The following is a 19,518-nucleotide window of genomic DNA, read 5'->3' on the forward strand; positions in this document are numbered from 1 at the left end:
CTTGCTTTGGTCTTTTCTTTCCATTGGTTTACGTGGCACGATTAAAACCACTATAATCGGGTTAGTAATTGTTAACGGCCTGGGTCGTGACCCACTTTGCTCGGCGTGTCCATTAGCATTACCGTCGCGACTCGGGCGGGGCTGTCTCCTCGCTGGTTGGGAGGTCACGGTAAGCAGGTATTCGGGGGGTCTTTTTGGGGGTCTCTGGCCCGATTACCCTGGTCGTGGCTGACCACCAGTGACGTCACAGACCCCCAGGATCGGTGACGGCCAGTATAACGGACAAGGGGTTAACCCCCCCCCCCCTTGCTAACGGGAGAGCCGTCGTCCCAGATCTGTAACAAATGGTGTCAGGAGTGGGATTCGAACCCACGCCTCCAAGGGAGTGGGAGTAGTTAGATAAGATGATGCCATGTGTGTGAGGATTGGAAGTGTATTGAGCAGGGTATGAGTAAATGATTGTGAGTGTGAGTTGTAGTGAGATTGCACAGGTGTGCAACTGAACAGGTGGATGGAGCAGTGTATGAGGGAGTGATGGTGATGTGTGTTGTGTTGACCAAATGGTCCAGGAAGGAAGGAGGGTGCAGGTGGCACCAGGTGTGATTGCACAGGTGTGCAACAACAGGTGAATGGAGAACAGGTGTATGGAATAAATGGTCTGGAGCAGGGGTCGGCAACCTTAGGCACGCGTGCCACCATTGGCACGCGTGCCACCATTGGCACGTGGCAGCGTAATCATTGGCACACTGGCGAAAGCAGTGCCCTCTCCGCTGCATGCCAAATCACTTCTTGAACAGCCATTGGCTGTTGCGCGTGTTGCACTATAATAGTATTCCAGTGTGATTGTGCAGGGTGATGAGGTAGATGGATCAGAGCAGAGTCACCATTCCAATTCCAAATTCTTTCACTGGAATAATAATCAAAGATGCACAACATGAGATGCCGGCCTGGCGCATTCAAACACAATATTCGCGGCAACAGGATGTGCTGTAAGAACAGTGGTGTTGTTCACAGCAGATGGTCCGAGGCTGCATCTCCACTCATTATTATTATTCGGACTGGTTTCTGAGTTTTAATATTAATCTCATCATTATTCTGAATTGTATAATAATCGTAGATATAAAATAGGAGATGTAGGCTTGGTGCCTTCCGATACGCCGTTCATGGCAACCTGAGGTGCTGTAAGAGCAACTGTTGTTAACATCCGGTGGTCAGCGGTTGCATCTCCACTCTTTATCATTCAGGCTGCCTTCTGCGTTTTAATATTAATCTCGTCATTATTTTGAGTTTTTTTTATGGGGTGGTGATTGTAGGGGAATTTGTAGCTGAGAGACTCACAGGACTCCAATGACCGGACACAGGTTTACAAAAGGTCTGGTTTATTAACTGCTTCTTCACTTCATTCCATTTACCAAATAATACCGCATAATATAATGGATCAGGTTAACTCTTTTCCAATGTCCTTCTCGTTCGGCTGATGTTCCTCTGACACTCCCGTTCGTCAGAGCTCCTCGCAGCAAGTACTCCCGACTTCCACGTTTGCTCCCGTTATATGGACAAACTGGATTTTAATCCCCTCTCCGCTGGTGCCCCGAGGTCATGCATGTACCAAGTCCTGGTATCAGCTCGCTCCCCTCCTGTTGTGAGTTCCGTTTACCAAACGATAGGGGGGTGCTTCAGCCAGGGGCTGTGACCAGGTGGACAAAAGATTATCATGTTCGGGCGCATTCCTGACTCATTTACAAACTCGTCTTTCACAGAGTTTGCATGTAAAATATATCTGCTTTGTTACCAGGTTAATTAATAAGTTACCAGTGCCAATTAATAAGTTACGCTGAGTTACACTTCCACAATTCCCTCATCTTTTTGTTTTTTGTTTATATTAACCATTAATCTAAACATCAATATAAGTAAACAATCAATCACTACAAGTAAACATCATTACAAGTATAAGTAAATAATCAATCACTACAAGTAATCAAATTCCCTTGGGCATACACCGTCATCCTGCAAGAATCACAAAACATTTCGTTGGTCATTGACTCCTTCCATATCGTTCAATCTATTGCATTTGCATCACAAATATATTTTCAAAACAACACTTCACCATCACCAAGATACAACAATTTCACTTCATTTTCAAGTTTTGTAAAGCATCTGCACCATCTGGTAAAAAACGTTTGCCTCCACACAAATGTTGACTTTGTTTGAAAGGAAGGGCTGATCACTTGTGTTTGAATCCTGGTATGAAACATTTTCTCCTAATGTCTTCATAGCTCCTGCACTACTTCGTGTAGGATTTCGCTGTTGTGCTAACATTGCGGAGTCATAGACTGACCCTGCTCTCCTTGTAGCATTCTTGCCACTTTTTGCTGTAAACCATAGTAATTCCTGAACACGGCCTTCACCCAGTTGTAGTCGACTTGCCTCCACCCTCATTGTGAGTGGGCAGCAAGTATTGGTGTGGCGTTGATTGGCCAGCAAGATGTGGAACAGGGATGCCGGATGCATCCACAATGATGTTGGGACCATGGTGTTCAGGTCATTCATGGTCCTTACCAGGAGCAACCAGCAGAATCGTGCACAGCTGTTGTAACAAGGGCACAGCCGTTTTTTTTTTGCAGCTCCATGCTGGTTCCCCGGACGTTGGTGAAGTAATAACATATGTCCCCGCATTTCACAGAGGTTGCAGGTAATATGTCGTTGTCCTGCAACTTCTGATGTGGTGAATGTTCGAAGCCTTCGAACAAGAGTAAGTGATCGCCTTTCTTTCATATGTTGCAGTGTGATCCAGGCAAATGGTCACATAAATTTCCTTGGTGAAGGTAAGCATTCATCTCCAAGTTACACGGGAGAATGTCTTCATCATTCTTTGAGAAAGAGGGTGTATGCCACGATTAACTTCATTCTTTTTTTTTTTTTTTTTTTTTTTTTTTTTTAGCCACAAATTTTCTTTCTCGAACTTCTTCCCAATTCCGTTAGCAATCCCTCCAAAATGTGATCTCGTCTTATCCTTATGCTCAGTCATATCTGAATCTGCTTTCTGCACACACTGGATCAGATAGGGTGCATCTTACCCTGAAATCAGCATAATCATGTATATCTTCCGACAGTTTCACATTCAACAATTTGTTGTTTTTCCCTTAACACAAAAAGTTATATTCATTTATATGCGTCACACAAATAATATTCAATCAGGTATGTATTTTATTACTAAACTAAGAATAGCATCCACAATTGCTTTCAGGTTAATATAGTTCAAAAATTAACTCATGCAGGTATTTTAGCACTACTCTAAGAAAATAAATTGTATATGATTACAATCACAAACGGGAATATCTAATTCCCAACAACACTTTTCCCAAACCAACCAATTAAGCATAATGTATTATTACCATAATTCCTCGCCACTTTTTTCTTTTCCCTCTTTTTTTCTAACAGTGTGTCACTCGTGGTGATATTAGTTCACTGATATTGTAATTGGCACAACTCATAACATTGTCGTTATGCCATTATCTTAATTCTACTGTATTCATTTGCAACATCACTTGATTTAATCTTTTAATTTCAGTATTTATGTCGCCATCATAACAATCTTTCTATTTTAGGTCCATATTTGTTTCTATTCTTATCACCCTCCTACGGTTTATCAATTTATTCCAAAACACTGCAACCAAAGGTTTTAACCAAAGCTCTGCCAAACTATTTCCAATTTGAACTCAACATGCTAATTAAACAACAATTCAAAGAATTAACTTCAATGGGTCAACAAAACTCATTTTATAAACAGATCTAATTTTCCCATCCAATAATTTTCCTTGCCAAATGTCATATTGCAACACTTTAATAAACCTTCGAAAAATGTCTCCCAAATCAATAAATTCCCTTTTTACTTCCCAAATACTCATCTGTAAATTACATATTCAATTACAGTTTTTTCCTATTTGTTCGGCCTAAATGGCCACTGAAGTGGCTGCCAACATGCAGTACCGTTTTTATCTACCAAGCAAGTATTCGTCCACATAAGATCTCGACCAAAATGTTGTTTGTAAAAACAAATCTGGGATTTCTGATTACATGGATGCACACTCTCAGGACATTTCAGGCTGCTTGTTAACAATCCACTACGATTAATTAATTCCTTTACCCACAATCAAATAATTAGTACAAATTGAGGATATTATCCCTATCACATTCATTTATAGATTCATTATGTTGGATCTAAATTTTCTCCCACTGCTGCAAGGAAGAACAATAGCTCTAATAAGTCTTTGTAATATCTCACTTCATTTACCCAGCATCGAAGAATTTATTTACTATCCATTCCCATCTGTTAACCAGTGACTTTGTTTGAACTCCAAAACTTAATTTGATGAATCCCATGTGTATGGTACCACTTATTGAAACCCCTACTTTTGTAGAATATCCAAGTAAGTGTTTTTTTTTTACACCCCCTTAACTGTTGCTCATCCATTTCTATGCACCCAGTGAGTTCTACTGACACCAGTATGCCAATATAGGTGTGCGAGATTAACAAATATGTTGCAGGTACACGTAACAGCGCGTTCTGAGTATAAATAACGTAACAGCGCGTTCATGTCTGCCCCTTGGTTTAAGATGCACAATGCATTCCGTTTTAAAACTCACAATTGTTCAAATCAGCAAGATTTTCTTTACTATTTTCCCATATCATCTATGCCTAATACACATCCATACATGCAGCACAATTTATATGCTGATAAAATTCAAGTTTATATATATATATATAAATCCATGAGCAGAGTATTCTGGGAAGTCAGTGTAAGACCTCTCCCAAATTTGGATAATTTTGTACTCCCTCATTTCTTTTTATGAAGCTCATATCCATAAATAGCTATTATTCTCATATAAATTCTATCAAAAATGGAATCCCCAAATTACTCACAATTTTACTATTTAATTAATGGCTGCTCATAACCCAGCACATCAAATCTTTATATTCCATCTCCCTTGACAAAAGAGATAATGTTCATAATCAAATTTTATTTCTATTTTATTTTACGGATTCTCTGCATATTCAATCCCATCCACATAAAACTATCCATTTCCAGACAGGCACACTGTCGGTGTCAACAATCTTGTAAGATTGATACACAAAACAATAAAAAACACTAACATTGACACACAAAAAATACACACACACATGCATTATGCGTATTTGTTTGCATTGGAACTATTATTTACAGATCAAGATGGGTGTCAATTTTATTTCAATTTCATAAAATTTGTCCTTCAATTTTTTTATAAATGCTACTACACAAATGGACCAAAAAGTTTATTCTTAGAAAACCCCTATGATGTCACATTTAAATTACCCTTTCAGTTCCCACAATAATTTATCCAAATTTGACTACACACCCTTTTACATGTCAGTCGACCACTGACTTATCAATCGTGTGGAACAATAGTCCGAAATTCCCACCTGATCATCATGTGACCCTTGTCCCTTGGTTTAAAATTTGCAAAGCAATTGTTCCAACTTTGTAAATTTAAAATTGTGTGCCCAACATAAAAGATCCAATTTCGGCATTTGATCAATTAATTATCAATTTGCTTACAAGCAAAAGAAAAAATGAATAATTCTTGCTCCGAAAACTTTTCAGACCCAAGAATCATCGACAGTTATTCATGTTTGTCCAGTAATCTAATTTGTTGAGGCCAATCGTCATTTGGGATTTGTCGCAATGAAGGCCTAATCATTGTCTGAGGTATCGGTCAGCACTGGTACCCTTGATCTTGGTTTACCCTATGAACTTGTCTTTCTTTTGGTATACGGACATCCTCTTTTCCAATGTCCCATCCGTCCACACTTGAAACACCGGTTTCTGTCGTTGTCTAATCTGTGCACCTGTGCACTTGTATTCTCTGTACTGTCCTTTTTGGGGAGACAACTGGAAATCAGATGGGACAACTGTCACTTTCATTCCTAATTTCGAGGGCAGTTGTGCATTTGTCTCCTCCACTGTATCCTGTATCCTTTTTATTTTAAATTCTAGATCCGTTATCCGTTCTTGCTGTTCCCGTTGTCTGGATTCACCATCCCAAAGATGGAATGCAAGCCAGTCTACCGTTAGATTCTGTCTCTTTCTGGCTTTCAATCTTTGTTCTAATCTTTCCAATCGACTTCGCTCAAATGTACCATCTCTTGGAAACTCCTCATCATTCCCTTTGTCCACAAATACCAATTCTCGACCTGCCTTATAGCTTCGGCACCATAACGGTCGTACATATGATGTGTACAAGTACTTTTTTTGTGGAATTTCTGGTTGTCCTTGTGTATTCTTGCAGGCTCCATTTCCCATTCTGCCTTTTATCAAAGTAGCGTTGGATGTGTTGTAGCTTGTTCCCGGTTCCTCTAAAGCTTCACTCGTACCTCCAGGAAGGATCTCTCCACCTGTTCACACGGTGATTTCGAGAGAATCTCCCTCAGCTGTGGCTTTTGCACAATCCAATCTCACAGATCAGTATTTGCAGATGAGCCAAAGGGTCAGTATGAAATGGGTGAATCCTCAGGTGTCCGCTCTGTTGACGGGGAAATCACACAATGGTAACCGCACATATATATCTGTATATAAACTCACCACCTTGCTCAATTTTCCCAGGTTGTCTCCACATTGATAATATCTCGCAAAGATATCAAAGCTTCTTTCTTGAGACCGCATTTTCATCAATCAAACAATCAATATATTCAATTCAATTTATTCAGTTCACTTTATTCAGTTAATTTTATTCAACTAAATTCAATCAATTAGATTCAATCAATCAACAATTCAATCAATTATTCAATTTCAATTAATTCATCAATATTAATCAATAAATCAAATTAATCATTTTGGATGACTCCTTGCATAAGCCCTTTCCCCAATGATATCAGGACAGGTCCATCCATTGACTGAGATCGAATTTTATCGGTCGTCACCTCTGGTTCGTACCTCATGTCAATTGATGAATCACCGTCCTGTCCTAGGGTCATATCTGACATATTTCCCCATTTTGCCTGGTCTCCACAAATTTTCTTTGCAACCACTAAAGGCAACTCATCCTTCATTCGTGAGACAGCCAAAATGGATGGCAGATATTAAAGTTCATTGGAAAAAATATCTCATCATTTTTTCCTTTAATAGTACCCAAAATCTCTTGGCAATTTAAATTTCGTAAAACTCCTGAAATAAGACTGTAAAATTCCTTCAATCATGCTAAATTTTGAAACTCCATCGCTTGTAACACCCAATTTATCCCATAGGGCTTGAAAGTTCTTTCCCAAGTTCATGCAATCATTCTGCATTTGAACCCTATGATATCATTCATAATAATCATCATGATTTTATAGTCATGGTCATATCATAGTCATCTATTTAAACGAACATTTCCTTTATCACCACAGCTATGTGGTATAATCAACACTAGAATAAAACTGTACATAGCAACAGGCTACCTCATGGCCACTTAGTATACCTATTGACAATAAGTCATAACAATATCGAATAATCATTGAACAATTCAAAAATCGCTTCCACTGCTCCAGCCGCAGCATTCGTCATTTTGTCTGCTCATCCGCATGACCAAAACGAAATAAAGGGAGCTCAACCATTACACAGCGCTTTTAATGGCGCATGCCATAGGACCTCAACGCAATTTCGACTCGGCCAGAAAAACGAGCAAATTTTGCAGGATGTTAACTGGAATTAGTCGTGAAAATATATCCAAAATACACAAAAATACCCACCTACAAAAATAAACAACAAAACCCAAACAAACCCAAGGTCGACCATATTACACAATTAAATTACACCTTAAATTATTCATTAAATTACTCATTAAATTACTCATTAAATTACTCATTAAATTACATCATTTCAGCATCGTATTGATTGCTGAAATGTTCATGGGTTTGAACACACCTTAAAAGAGGTATGCTTTGCGGTTTTGCCCACCTACCACGTTTAATTAAATTACATCATTTCAGTATCGTATTGATTGCTGAAATGTTCATGGGTTTATACACACCTTAAAAGAGGTATGCTTTGTGGTGTTGCCCACCTACCACGTTGAATTAAATTACATCATTTCAGCATCGTATTGATTGCTGAAATGTTCATGGGTTTATACACACCTTAAAAAGAGGTATGCTTTGTGGTGTTGCCCACCTACCACGTTGAATTAAATTACATCATTTCAGCATCGTATTGATTGCTGAAATGTTCATGGGTTTATACACACCTTAAAAAGAGGTATGCTTTGTGGTGTTGCCCACCTACCACGTTGAATTAAATTACATCATTTCAATTAAAACATCGCTTCTACTGCTCCAGCCGCAGCATTCGTCACTTTGTCTGCTCATCCGCATGACCAAAACGAAATAAAGGGAGCTCAACCATTACACAGCGCTTTTAATGGCGCATGCCATAGAAACTCAACGCAATTTCGACTCAGCCAGCAAACGAGCAAATTTTGCAGGATGTTAACTGGAATTAGTCGTGAAAATATATCCAAAATACACAAAAATACACACCCACTCAAATAAACAACATTTATTCCGTTCAACAGAACAAACATTTCCTCTATCATGACATGCATGTCTTCAAAATTATATGACCAAGAGGAAAGTAAAATTAATTAAAAACTGCGGGCAGTGATGATCCGGGGACCATACCGCTCCATCCTGATTGGACGAGTGCATGCTAGAGTCGTTAACAACGACAGTCCAGATCCGATTGTTCAAAATTTCAACTCAATCGATCGAAAAATGAACGCAGGGATGCATTTTAAAGGTGCAGTGGCACTAACTGAGTTGCCACGAATATGGCCACAAAATTGCCAATATGGCCATCACAAAATATTTTCCTTAATCAATTGGCTCATAGCATAACCAATCTGCAAGTATTTCATCCAAAGATGTATCTCTGAGGACTTTAAATTAAATAAGTCATTTATAAATCAACGAGTTAATTTATTAAATGATTAATCAATAAATCAAAATTTTCCTTGACAGCCACATCACTTGGTCAGTGTCATGTCCAAATATCAGCTTCCTTACTCAACAGGTGCCTGAGTTAATGTAATGTAATTACTGTAATAAGATTACTGCAATTACTGTAATGATTACTGTAATTACTGTAATTACCGGAACTGTAATTACTGTAATTACCTCAGGTAATTAGCATCAGCAAAACACAACATTTGAATGTTCCCAAAACGTTGGAGCAAAACGTTGCAACAACGAAAGTGAAACGTTGTAGCGACGTTGTGGAAACGTCAGCAAAACACAACATTTGAATGTTCCCAAAACGTTGGAGCAAAACGTTGCAACAACGAAAGTGAAACGTTGCAGCGACGTTGTGGAAACGTCAGCAAAACACAACATTTGAATGTTCCCAAAACGTTGGAGCAAAACGTTGCAACAACGAAAGTGAAACGTTGTGGCGACGTTGTGGAAACGTTTTACAACAACATTATTTCAATGTTGCAGGAAAGTAATGTGAAAAACGTTCCCAAAAATGTTCTCTCTTTTTCTGTCTCTCTTTCTGTCTGTCTGTGTCTCTCTCTCACTTTCTGTCTCTCTCTGTCTATCTCTCTCTGTCTGTCTGTCTGTCTCTCTCTATGTGTCTGACTATCATCTTTATCTCTGTTTGTCTCTATGTCTCTCTCTCTTTCTCTCTCTGTCTATCTCTCTCTGTCTGTCTCTCTTTCTCACTTTCTGTCTCACTCTGTCTATCTCTCTCTGTCTGTCTCTCTCTATGTGTCTGACTATCATCTTTATCTCTGTTTGTCTCTATGTCTCTCTTTCTTTCTTTTCTCTCTCTCTCTCTCTGTCTGTCTGTCTGTCTCTCTTTCTGTCTCTCTCTGTGTTTCTCTCTCTGTCTGTCTGTCTGTCTCTCTCTATGTGTCTGACTATCATCTTTATCTCTGTTTGTCTCTATGTCTCTCTCTCTTTCTTTTCTGTCTCTCTCTCTCTGTCTGTCTCTCTTTCTCACTTTGTCTCACTCTGTCTATCTCTCTCTGTCTGTCTGTCTGTCTCTCTCTATGTGTCTGACTATCATCTTTATCTCTGTTTGTCTCTATGTCTCTCTTTCTTTCTTTTCTCTCTCTCTCTCTGTCTGTCTGTCTGTCTCTCTTTCTGTCTCTCTCTGTGTTTCTCTCTCTGTCTGTCTGTCTGTCTCTCTCTATGTTCTCTCTCTCTCTGTCTGTCTCTCTCTATCTGTTCCCAATTTATCCCATTAAAATCCCATTAAAATCTTATTAAAATCCCATTAAATCTCATATCTTGTCACCCTTTGCATTGTTGAAAGTAATTAATTCCGTAACTCAATATTACCTCTATTTATATATACTAGGGCGTGCCCGCACGTACGCGCTTGCCCGTACGTGCTTGCAAAAAAAAAACACACGTGCAAGCAACAACAAAAACTTTGAAACCACGTGGCAGTAACGACCACAGAACCCCCCTCCTATTTACATCAAATGGTTTGGTCCATTCGCAGAGCCAAAGCGAACGGCTTGCGAGTACGGTGACCATACCTTGGGACCCACTTGTCCGATTAATTTCAACCCTTGACAAATTTTCCATTCCTTCCCTTCCTGATCTTTCGATGTAGGGCTGGGTTCTTTTTTTAGGATCATGTTGCATCGAGCATTATTTTCCAAAACAGTGTGAACATTAACCCACACCAAAACCTCTGACATCCCACCATTAACACCTATTGTAAGCGTGCCGAATCAGTAAGCATCACCCCTTCTATGAGCCTCGACCAGAGGGTGGTTGTTACTCACAAACACCATTTCCTGTAATTATCTCTCATAATCAGGATAAATTTGGAACAGCCCTTAAACTAACACCAAGCAGATCAATTTTTATATTTAGGTTGAGGTTTCACACAAACTGGTTAACTAAATAATACAGAATTATTATTATTATATCTCCGCCTTGGTGAACAGTTTATGTTTTGTATCCCACTGATAGGCCGGATCTGGATTCGGACCTGAACCAAAATCCAATCATTTCGTCGTGTCACCCATGCTATTTATCTGGCAAATTTCGTCAAAAAAAACACAACAGCACTGGTTTTGTTTCACCCATGCTATTTATCTTCCTGCAAAACGCTTTGCTTCTCGCAAAACGTCCGCCAATGGGAAGTAAAGGGAGGGAAAAAAACGGGAGCAAGAGACAGGGTGCCGGAATGGACATGAGGGACAATGAGGGACAGTGAGGGAGTGTTGGTATGCAATTTTGATCCAATCGCCATCTTTCATAGTAATTCTGGACCGGCATTAGGTGGGATTGTCTGTCATGAATTTATTTGTTGATCGAACGAGTTTTAATTTGTCTAAATCCGACCAGTCGTTTCCAAAGATATAAGCCTTTTTGTCGCAATACCATATTGGAAATATATATATATATAAATATAATTCCCTTTCCCGGTTCCCTGTCGCTCGCCGAGCGCCGAGCAAGTCGAGTGCTTTGAACAAGAGCAAAAAAAAGAAGTACTTTATACGTGTACGGGTGGGTAAACGAGTGTACCGGCCTTACACGTCCTGGAAGCAAATGGTCGCAAGGTGCACGCTTGCTCCGTTTGCTTCCAGGTCACAGTAAGACCCTTAATGACCAGCGCAAAAATACGTATTGACAGAAATCATTTAGAAAAAAAACGAATTATCATCGTGTTGTTTATCGAAGTACCATTCGTGATGGGTCACGCCACTTATATCGCGGCATCGGTGCGCAAGGAAGCCCCAGACCACCTGCTCCCCCATGTATGTACACATAACTTCCAAGTTCGTAAATCATATTGGACAAAACAAGACACACTCACCTTTTAAAGAAGACTTGTTTGTACAATTGATGTCAGCGGTGCCTCCAGATTGTAGGGGAATTTGTAGCTGAGAGACTCACAGGACTCCAATGACCGGACACAGGTTTACAAAAGGTCTGGTTTATTAACTGCTTCTTCACTTCATTCCATTTACCAAATAATACCGCATAATATAATGGATCAGGTTAACTCTTTTCCAATGTCCTTCTCGTTCGGCTGATGTTCCTCCGACACTCCCGTTCGTCAGAGCTCCTCGCAGCAAGTACTCCCGACTTCCACGTTTGCTCCCGTTATATGGACAAACTGGATTTTAATCCCCTCTCCGCTGGTGCCCCGAGGTCATGCATGTACCAAGTCCTGGTATCAGCTCGCTCCCCTCCTGTTGTGAGTTCCGTTTACCAAACGATAGGGGGGTGCTTCAGCCAGGGGCTGTGACCAGGTGGACAAAAGATTATCATGTTCGGGCGCATTCCTGACTCATTTACAAACTCGTCTTTCACAGAGTTTGCATGTAAAATATATCTGCTTTGTTACCAGGTTAATTAATAAGTTACCAGTGCCAATTAATAAGTTACGCTGAGTTACACTTCCACATAGTAATGAAAATGGGGGTAGTAGTTTTTCTCGTAACACGCGGCCTGTCTTATTTAGTTTGATTGACGGTACGGCCTCCCGCTCACATTTACCACAGGAATTGCAGTGAAGCGGTTCAGGTTCGGTTAAAAAAAACACCTTTAGAGGCCATTTTTCCCCGCAAGCGGGGGTTGGCCTTTTTCGGGGACCGTGGTTGTTGTTGTTTTTTGGTCCCCTTTTTGAAGCAATGTTTTACGGCCGGATGCCCTTCCTGCCGCCAACCCTGTTTGTCGCCTTTTTACGACACACAGGGAATTACCAGTGAACTGGTACTCAAGGTTCGGTAGATGTTCGGTAAATGTTTCTTTAAAATGTTGTTGCAATGCATATGGCCTATATGGATGGAATAAAATTCCATGTCTGTTGGAAATATTTTTTTGATGTGGTGTCATAATTAAACTTAATGTTGAACTTAATGTTGATATGGCACACGAATTAACAAGAACATTTCAAACTGGCACTTCATGTCAAAAAGGTTGCCGACCCCTGGTCTGGAGTATATGGAGTATTGGAATGGATGGTCGTGGAGTGAGTATGGTGGAAACTGTGGAGTGGAGTGGATGGTGCGAAGGTGTGGATGGGGGAAAGGAGGATGGACCCCATCACGAATACCCGGGGAGGGTAGTGTAAGTGTATAGGTAGAGGGTACAGGTAAATTGTGGTTGGATATTGGCATCTGTGGTGCGTGGTGGAAGAATGGTGATTGAATGGGTGCATTAGTGTTGTGGAAATGGCTGGGCGTGTAGCCTGTTAGTGTGTGTGTAGTTAAATGGGCACTCCACCACTGTGAGGATGTCGGCCAGGTGAGGCCGCAGGTGGGCTCTGGGAGCCGTTAGAGTTGTTGTGGATGGGGCCCGAAGATCCGGAGGACGGACCCGGGTAGCCCAGTGCCAGAGGGCACCGAGGGGTGACAGAGCCAGGAGGGGCCTTCCCCAATTAGATAGGTTAGGTGAGGAGCAGGTAAGCTCGGAGGCAACTACAGTGGTGGAGGTGTGCAGGTGGGTAGACCTGCTGCGAGAGCTGCATGACCCAGCCCGGAAATTGTGCAAGGGCACCGGGAGATGAATCGGGGGAGTGAGACCCCAAATTGATAAGCACCACAATTTGGTCAATGGGAATTGGTTTTTAGAACCCATAGTGTAAGTTGGCCAATGGATTGGCAGGGAAGACCCCGGGTAGTGTAAAGTGTGTTAATGTCATTTAGAGGATAGTTAGGATGGAGATCTCCTCGCACCATCTGCATCCACTCACCTGAAGTGACGGTACCTCCACACCATGCCAGGTTGGTTTGATTATTTTTATTGTGCAAATGTTTGGAATGTGAGACGCATCATGACGTGGGTGTGACATTGTGCTTTGTGTTCCATCTCTTCCTCCTTATGAGGATTGATGATGAATTGGGTGATGGCAAATTTTGGATTAGTGGGAGTGAAGACGAATTTGGTATTAAGAGAGATATGGGGAAGACGAGACAGATAGCGACGGATTTGTAAGGTGTAGTGTAATGTGTAGGTTTTCGTAAATATGGGGAGGGGCAAGGGGGGCAGTGTAGGTCACATGTGGGGGGCGTACGTAGGGACGAACCTTTCTCAGCTCGCTCCCATGCACCCCTCATTCTGCATTGCCTTGTTTTGATGTGTACCCTTGTGCTCTGACCCATTACTCACCTGTCTCCCTGTCTCCCACCCGAGGACCGTGCGCTCTGGGCACTGGGGGGGAGGATGTGCCGGCGCTGCATTTGTGTACCCGCACTTCCGCTGCCTGCTTCCTGGACCAGTACACCTATGGACCACACGATCTGTGTGGCCACCCACGTATTGACCACGGGTTTTGTGGCCCACCACCACCCACTTATGGACCGCACGGGATGGGGCCTGGCATCTTTGCTGCCAGCATGCTGGCTTGCGGACTTTGGGAGGGGGCACCTAAGCCTAACAGGTGGACCACCCCGTAGTCGGCCCCTGTTGGCCATAAATAAAGAAGGTGGACACTTTTGTGCCCTTTCTGTGCATTCCCCCCTTAGTCCTAAATAGGCCGCACGCCAGGAAGTCCAGCCAAGTAAGAAGACAGAAGATCGCCATCGGCAGACCATTGGCCGTGCTGACACCACCAGTGACATTTGAACTTTGTTTGAAATACCTGTGCACTGGATGGTGCTAACTGCATGGCTGTATGTTGGGTGTGGTGCTTTATTGGTGCTTATGGTGCTTTTATCGGTGCTCTGAGGTTGCGCTGCATATCAATGTGTGCCTCAGAGCACCCGTGGGTTGGTGTATCGGTGCAGTGCAATGCATGCCTTTCCTCTCCTTTTCAAAAACAACATCTACATTTTGTTTCCCAAAAGAACAGGTCCTGGGTTAGTGTTGTAAATACCAAATAGTGTAGTCTCTTGTAAATAAGCTCCCCACCGTAAATGTGTAGTTTGAAATTAATTCCGCAATTCGGTTAGTTTGTGGGTGTAAGTCTGTTAGACAGAATACAACGTGGCAGGGGGACATATTTAATTCCCTGGTAAAACGGTCGCACTCAGGGTCAGTTTAATATCAGAGGGTTTTACATCTACGTGCCACACTAAAAGTAAAGTTGTCGGGCCAGGGACGGCCCTGGGAAAGAGAAGGGTGCAGTGTTACCAATTTGGGAAACCCCCCCCCCCTCACTTGTAAATATCCCCCTTTGTAATATTATCCCCTTTTATTAATTATTTAATATCGCACCCTAGGCCATCGCAACACGCAGCCAATCTTAGAATCATCTTGCTAATTATTTCCTATTCTATGTTTAATTAAGGCTCTGTATCCACTAGATTGACACCACGTTGCATTAACAAATAAGGATAGCTCCCCTTCAATAACGCCATACCCCAGCAAACTCTCTCTGCAAACAGCTCAGCAAGCGTGGGGTGCGCGCCCTCTCACTGGCCTTGGTGCTCTGCATTGGACAAGAAGGCAGGTCGCCGAGAAGAGGCGTGGCCGTGGCTCGCCATAAGGGCGGAGCTGTTCAGCTCCGTTACCAAATAAGGCTACAAACAGAGCACGTGGGTGGGACCCAAACGGCCGAGGGCGTGTCACGCCCCCGCTTCATATATGCGTTCGAGGATCGCGCATGAGGAGATGGGAGGAGACGAGCCGTTGAGACCAGCAGAGGTGATGAGTGCACAGCACAAGAGGGTTGCCTGACGCGAGAGATCGTGCCTTGCCTGAGAGGAAATCCCATCATTACTGAGAGAGCGGGAGGGTCGTGGCGTCGACGCAACCACGTTGGTTCCAGCGGTTGTCGTGTTCACTTTAAACCACGACGCGAGGTTGGAACGGAACCTCGACAGCTGAACGGGCCGAACCGGCCGCCTTTGCCAGCTGAACGGACCTTCTCCTGCCATTCCTGTCATCATCCCCGTGTGAGTCTGTCTTTGTTCTGTCCTGGGTATTAGTAAGACTGTAGAGATAAGGCTGCCCTGTATTCTTTTTACATCCATCTATCTTTGTACAGCTTTGATCTTTCTTTTCCTCTGGTGTTTGTTCCAATAAATGTGTGCTCTTTCTCCAAGCTTTGGTTTCGTCTTCATCCACTTGCTTTGGTCTTTTCTTTCCATTGGTTTACGTGGCACGATTAAAACCGCTATAATCGGGTTAGTAATTGTTAACGGCCTGGGTCGTGACCCGCTTTGCTCGGCGTGTCCATTAGCATTACCGTCGCGACTCGGGCGGGGCTGTCTCCTCGCTGGTTGGGAGGTCACGGTAAGCAGGTATTCGGGGGGTCTTTTTTTGGGGTCTCTGGCCCGATTACCCTGGTCGTGGCTGACCACCAGTGACGTCACAGACCCCCAGGATCAGTGACGGCCAGTATAACGGACAAGGGGTTAACCCCCCCTTGCTAACGGGAGAGCCGTCGTCCCAGATCTGTAATATATATATATATATATATATATATATATATATATATATATATATATATATATATGTATATATACAGCGTTATTCATGATAAAATGTACGTTGTTATGTCATTCTGTTCATGGTTGTGCTCTTTCCAATGGTGGTGCTGTCAAAGTACTCACAAGGCAGAGAAATCACTGGATGGTACGCCATTGCCTTTCCCATTGGTGATCATGGCATTATTTCGGCTAAACTAATGACATAAGCCTGGTGTTGGCTTAACAGTTAATATAAGGTACCTTGCCACGGAATCACCAGGGCGGCAGTTTATAGTCAGGTCTGGAATCGAACCTACACTAGACAGTTTATAGTCAGGTCTGGAATCGAACCTACACTAGACAGTTTATAGTCGGGGCTGGAATCGAACCTACACTAGACAGTTTATAGTCGGGTCTGGAATCGAACCCACACTGGACAGTTTATAGTCGAGTCTGGAATCGGGCCCAGACTAGACAGTTTATAGTCGGGTCTGGAATCGAGCCCAGACTAGACAGTTTATAGTCGGGTCTGGAATCGAGCCCAGACTAGACAGTTTATAGTCGGGTCTGGAATCGAGCCCAGACTAGACAGTTTATAGTCAGGTCTGGAATCGAGCCCAGACTAGACAGTTTATAGTCGGGTCTGGAATCGAGCCCAGACTAGACAGTTTATAGTCGGGTCTGGAATCGAGCCCAGACTAGACAATTTATAGTCGGGTCTGGAATCGAACCCACACTGGACAGTTTATAGTCAGGTCTGGAATCGAGCCCAGACTAGACAGTTTATAGTCAGATCTGGAATCGAGCCCAGACTAGACAGTTTATAGTCGGGTCTGGAATCGAACCCACACTGGACAGTTTATAGTCGGGTCTGGAATAGAACCTGGACTAGACAGTTTATAGTCAGGTCTGGAATCGAACCTACACTAGACAGTTTATAGTTGAGTCTGGAATCGAACCTACACTAGACAGTTTATAGTCGGGTCTGGAATCGAGCCCAGACTAGACAGTTTATATTCGGATCTGGAATCGAGCCCAGACTAGACAGTTTATAGTCGGGTCTGGAATCGAGCCCAGACTAGACAGTTTATAGTCGGGTCTGGAATCGAGCCCAGACTAGACAGTTTATAGTCGGGTCTGGAATCGAGCCCAGACTAGACAATTTATAGTCGGGTCTGGAATCGAACCCACACTGGACAGTTTATAGTCAGATCTGGAATCGAGCCCAGACTAGACAGTTTATAGTCGGGTCTGGAATCGAGCCCAGACTAGACAATTTATAGTCGGGTCTGGAATCGAACCCACACTGGACAGTTTATAGTCAGGTCTGGAATCGAGCCCAGACTAGACAGTTTATAGTCGGGTCTGGAATAGAACCTGGACTAGGCAGTTTATAGTTAGGTCTGGAATCGTGCCCAGACTGGACAGTTTATAGTCGGGTCTGGAATCGAGCCCAGACTAGACAGTTTATAGTCAGATCTGGAATCGAGCCCAAACTAGACAGTTTATAGTCGGATCTTTAATCGAGCCCAGACTAGACAGTTTATAGTCAGATCTGGAATCGAGCCCAAACTAGACAGTTTATAGTCGGATCTTTAATCGAACCCACACTGGACAGTTTATAGTCAGGTCTGGAATCGAGCCCAGACTAGACAGTTTATAGTCGGGTCTGGAATAGAACCTGGACTAGACAGTTTATAGTTAGGTCTGGAATCGTGCCCAGACTGGACAGTTTATAGTCGGGTCTGGAATCGAGCCCAGACTAGACAGTTTATAGTTGGGTCTGGAATCGAGCCCAGACTAGACAGTTTATAGTCAGATCTGGAATCGAGCCCAAACTAGACAGTTTATAGTCAGGTCTGGAATAGAACCCAGACTAGACAGTTTATAGTCGGATCTGGAATCGAACAAAGACGAGACAATTTATAGTCGGGTCTGGAATCTAGCCCAGACTAGAAAGTTTATATTCGGGTCTGGAATCGAACACAGACTAGACAGGTTATAGTCGGGTCTGGAATCGCACCAAGACTAGACAGTTTATAGTCAGGTCTGGAATCGAACCTAGACTAGACAGTTTATTGTCAGGTCTGGAATCGAACCCATACTAGACAGTTTATAGTCAGGTCTGGAATCGAACCCAGACTAGACAGATTGTAGTCGGGTCTGGAAAGAATCACACCCAGACTAGGCAGTATATTGTCGGGTCTGGAATCGAGCCCAAACTAGACAGTTTATAGTCGGGTCTGGAATCGAACACAGACTAGACAGGTTATAGTCGGGTCTGGAATCGAGCCCAGACTAGACAGTTTATAGTCAGGTCTGGAATCGAGCCCAGACGAGACAGTTTATTGTCAGGTCTGGAATCGAACCCAGACTAGACAGTTTGTAGGCGGGTCTGGAATCGAGCCCAGACAAGACAGTTTATAGTCGGGTCTGGAATCGAACCTAGACTAGACAGTTTATAGTCGGGTCTGGAATCGAGCCCAGACTAGACAGTTTATTGTCGGGTCTGGAATCGAACCCAGACTAGACAGTTTATAGTCAGGTCTGGAATCGAACCCAGACTAGACAGTTTGTAGTCGGGTCTGGAAGGAATCAACCCCAGACTAGACAGATTACAGCCCAGACTAGACAGTTTGTAGTCGGGTCTGGAAGGAATCGAACCCAGACTAGGCAGTGTATAGTCATGTCTGGAATCGAACCCAGACTAGGCAGTGTATAGTCATGTCTGGAATCGAACCCAGACTAGACAAATTACAGCCCAGACTAGACAGTTTGTAGTCGGGTCTGGAAGGAATCGCACCCAGACGAGACAGTATATTGTCATGTCTGGAATCGAACCAAGACTAGAGAGTTTATAGTCGGGTCTGGAATCGAACCCAGACTAGACAGTTTGTAGTTGGGTCTGGAAACGAACCCAGACCAGACAGTTTATAGTCGGGTCTGGAATCGAACCCAGACTAGACAGTTTATGGTCGAGTCTGGAATCGAGGCCAGACTAGACAGTTCATAGTTTGGTTTGGAATCGAACCCAGACTAGGCAGTGTATAGTCATGTCTGGAATCGAACCCAGACTAGACAGATTACAGCCCAGACTAGACAGTTTGTAGTCGGGTCTGGAAGGAA

The sequence above is a fragment of the Myxine glutinosa genome, chromosome 7, assembly GCF_964187855.1.
Source record: "Myxine glutinosa chromosome 7, kmMyxGlut1.1, whole genome shotgun sequence".
Taxonomy (NCBI): domain Eukaryota; kingdom Metazoa; phylum Chordata; class Myxini; order Myxiniformes; family Myxinidae; genus Myxine; species Myxine glutinosa.